Source organism: Echinops telfairi, unplaced genomic scaffold (assembly GCF_000313985.2).
Source record: "Echinops telfairi isolate 266 unplaced genomic scaffold, ASM31398v2 ScPeMD7_7469;HRSCAF=8507_1, whole genome shotgun sequence".
In the NCBI taxonomy this organism is placed as follows: domain Eukaryota; kingdom Metazoa; phylum Chordata; class Mammalia; order Afrosoricida; family Tenrecidae; genus Echinops; species Echinops telfairi.
In genome coordinates, this window is record NW_022111373.1 from 54,271,349 (window position 1) to 54,275,727 (window position 4,379).

The window sequence follows — 4,379 nt, forward strand, 5'->3', positions numbered from 1 at the left end:
TCTTTTGTCAAATTTTATGTCATGAAAGACTAGAGAAAGACTGGTATAGCCCAGTTAGCTCTGTTGGTAGTACTTGCAGAAGAAGTTAACCCCTGAGTACGCCAACTATTTTGATGAATTATATGTGTTAGGGAATTTACTTTTATTCAAGGATGTGAATTAAATATAATATTGCTATATATTTACCTTTTATTTTCATTTGTTTCTGTTGTTCATATATAAATGTTACGTATATTGAAATGATCAGATCTTCACTGTATAAATTGTTCTTTTGAAACTGTAGAGACCCATGTAGCCACTACCCTAGTAAAAATAGACTATTTCTACCGTCCTAAAAAGTTCCTTCTTACTTACGTATAGTCAGTCTCCGCCCCAACCCACTGAAGAAAACTCTGTTCTGATTTCTATCCCCGTAGATCAGTCTCACCCGCTCTTTAAATGTTATATAAATAGCAGATAGAACATGTACTTTTTAACTTTGGTTTATATCCTATAACAATATTTGGGGGATTCTTCCTAGTTGGCATGTGTATCACTAATTCATTCTTTTAAATTCCTGTGTAGTATGCAGTTTACGGATATTTGATAAGCAATTCCTTTATTCTTTCTCCTGTTGCTGAACATTGTACAGCTTTTGGCTACTATGAGTAAAGCATCTATGAACATCTACACACCCTTGTGTAGATATTTGTTTTAATTACTAGTGAGTAAATAACTAATAGTGGGAGTTCTGTGTCATGTGGTACATATACAGTGAGGATTCAAAAAGTTTATGGAAATGGAATTAACACCCAATTAATAATAATAATAATAATAAAAATGAGTAACCATGTTAAGTTGCCAAAAAATGACTCCACTGGCTCCCCTTCCGTCTGAAGGATGAAAGCCAAATTCCTAAGCCCTCCACTGTCTTACTCCTGCTAAATCGCTGATTGGGATTCCCAGGACGACGTGACGTGAACGCTTTTCTCGGTCCAGACAGGTTGGTGAGCGGTCCTGTCGACGTCACTGTTCACTCCTCAGCGCTCCCCCTCCTCTTTCAGGCTAACTGTGTACTCCCCTCCACTCCCCTCCCTCCCTCCTACACCAGCTCAGAACCACTCATCTCTTCACGCTCAATGTCACGCACGGCCTTCGAGTCGATTCTGACTCCCAGCGACTCTGCCGGACAGAGTAGAACTGCCCTGTGAGTTTCCAGGACTGGACCTCTTTACAAGACTAGAAAGCCTCTCTCTCTCCTTGCACTTAGAAGTCCAGTGCTTAACCCACGGTGCCACCCAGGCTCCTCCCTCTCTTCATAGTCTTGCCTTTTCCAGAAAAGCATCTACTTGAAAACATACGTGTGGTATACAGTTTTGTTCCGGTTAGCTCTTTCACACAGCAGTGTGCATTCAGGGTTCTCCAGGTGCTGGGACTCGGTACCGTGGAGTGGCCCTGTGCACAGCAGAACAAACGCCGGCCTGGGCCTGCACCATCCCCACTGGTATTACGTTTGCCCATTGTTGCAGCCACTGTGGCAATCATCTTTACCAAGCACGATGTCCTTTTCCAGGGACCACTCTCTCCTGAGGAGCTCTGGTGGCCTAGCCGATTATGCAGTAGGCTACTAAACACCAGGTTAGCAGTTCAAACTCACCAACTGATCGGTAGAGGAAGATGATGCTTTCCTCGCCTGTTAAAATTTACAACCTCAGAAAACCACAGGGCCAGTTCTATCCTATCCTATACAGTTGTGATGAGTCAGAATTGACTCAGTGGCAGTGGTTTCGGTTTGATCTCTCCTGATAGTGTGTCTGTGAGTGAGACGAAGTTGTGTCATATCCTAGACAGATTTGTTTGTTCTACTGTGAGTGCGTGTTAGTTTCAGTATTCCTAGCCAACACCATGATTCAAATCCACCAGTTCGACTCCAGTCTTCCTTGATTACTGTCTAGTTTTCACATGGATTTGAGACTATTGAAAATACCATGGTTTGGGTCTGGCTCGCTTGCATCCTCAAAATGACGTATTTTCTCTTTAACACTTTAAAGAGATCTTATGCAGCAGATTTGCCCAATGCTTACATGATTTGATTTCTTGACTGCTGCTTCCATAAGTGTTGATTGTTGACAAGGTAAAATGAAATCCATGACAACGTAATCTCTTCTTTATTTATCATGATGGTGTCTATTGGTCCAGTTGTAAAGAGTTTTGTTTTCTTTACTTGGATTTGCAATCTATATTGAAGGCTTTGATTTTCATCAATAAATGCTTCAAGTTTTCTCAGCTTTCAGCAAGCAAAGCTGTGTTATCTGCATATCGAAAGTTGTTCATTCATCTGCCTCCAATCCCAATGTCTCATTCTTCTTCCTGTTTTGGATCATTTGCTCCGCATACAGATTAAATAAACACAGTGATAGAATATAATCCTGAAAAACAGCTTTCATGATTTGAAACCAGGCCGTAGCCCTTTATTCTGACTGAATGACTGCTTCTTGATCTATATGTAGGCTCTGCTTGAGCACAATGAAGTGTTCTGCAATTTCCTCCCCGACTCTCAGGGGAAAGCATCCAATGTCTCACCACTGCGATGGAATGGCTGGAACGTCTTCTCTGGTGAGACGTGTGATGTTAGATGGTATTGATGATTTCTCAGGACTTAATGTGGCCAGACAGTCCCCCAACCCTGCTGCATGGTAAATAATACTCTTTCAGCTTTGAGAGGTAGAGAAATAGGAGCAAATCAAAGTTCAATGGCTTATCCAAAATCTAAGCATCTTAATCTTAAGCAGAGTAGACAGAAATAGATCTTAAATAGATCATCAGTTCAACTGTGTGCACGACTTCTAAACAATCAACATTAATCTTGGCACTTTCTAATGGGTATGAAAGAAAATTATCATAGTTAAATATAAGCCCCAAATATTTTTAAAAATTATTTAATATGCTTTGCATCAAATCTTTCACGATAACTACTAGCAAAATAGCCAATTTGACTAATTGAATTCTATCTCAGTTAATCCTCCAAGATCTAACCAAACAAACATTTGTTGAAATAGGATGAATGTATGGATTGTGATAAGAGATATAAGAGCCCCCAATAAAAGTAAGAAGAATAAAACAATACAAGTTGAATTAATACATATACTCTTTTGAATAAACAATCTTTTTAAAGGGGGGAAAAAAGAACTAGGAGTTTTCTTCTCTCCTGGGTTGTAAGCATCTTTATAAAAAGCAAAAGCCACATATGACTCATATTTGTATGAATCACAGGGCTTACAGGACTATTTTTACCTAGTAGTGTGCAATAAATATTTTTAAATGAATACAAGGAGAAGAATCTAGCTACTTGGTCTTCTATTCCTAAAGAATCCAGAGCACCAAGATGTATTCATATAGGTCCTTCACCATTTCTCTTTTCCCTGGAAGATTTAACATCGGGCCCTTTCTGAAATTGTGTTAAGTCCTTTCAACCACTGAAATGCTATGGTTTAGTAATTAGGAAATTCCTTTCTCAGTAACCTAAATGGGCGCCTGCAGAGTTAAAAGAAGGAGTTCATTTCCCCCAAATCTCCTTCATGTAACTCTGCCAGAACTCATAGGGAGGTATGACTTTTCTAAATGGACAGGTGTTGTGTAAACCCTGATAAATCACATGTAGGCTACTGAAACCTTAGACACACTGGGTATGCACTAGAAAACAAGAATAAGAGCGTCTAGTGCTCTCATTCCTTCCCCCGAATTGACCCCGCTCCCCTCTCCTCACGGATGTGACCTGCTGCGGAGGTCATGGCAGCAAGAAGGGGGGTGGGAGGAGAAGTGAGCAAATGGCCAGTAATTAATTCTCTTGTGGCTCTCAGACCTTACATTCGGGCTGCAGCAAAAGTAGAGCAATGGGATGGAGAGATGTGGTCCTGGGAGTGAAAATAGTCAACAAAGATCCCTCGTTGTGCCTGTTTGACAAATGTAGCACATTACCTTTGTAAGGCAGGTACTCAGTAAGTATGTGTAATATAAATGCAGCATTTGTACATGAGGATTACAGATTCTTCTCTAAGTGGTTGGTTCTGAAGATTTCAATAACAGAACACCAGAACAATAGAAGGAGGGTCTAAGAGAGGCTTAGAAATAATCATAGGGTATCTATCAGCAGTAGAAGTCAGGTCATCTCCAATGTTCATCCACACCTCGGCACTCACTGCCAACTCGTCGCAATCTTATAGGACAGGGTCGAACTGCCCCGCGCATTTCCAAGACTGTATCTCTTTACGGCAATCCTATAGGACAGGGTCGAACTGCCCCGCACATTTCCAAGACTGTATCTCTTTACGACAATCCTATAGGACTGGGTCGAACTGCCCCGCGCATTTCCAAGACTGTATCTCTTTACGACAATCCTA

At 40.9% G+C, this 4,379-nt stretch overlaps 1 protein-coding gene across 4 annotated transcripts in view; it reads left to right on the forward strand.

Annotated features, from left to right (window-relative positions):
• Positions 1-4,379, forward strand: part of FAM172A (family with sequence similarity 172 member A) — a 510,254-nt gene that overhangs the window by 473,171 nt on the left and 32,704 nt on the right. The window lies entirely within an intron of this gene.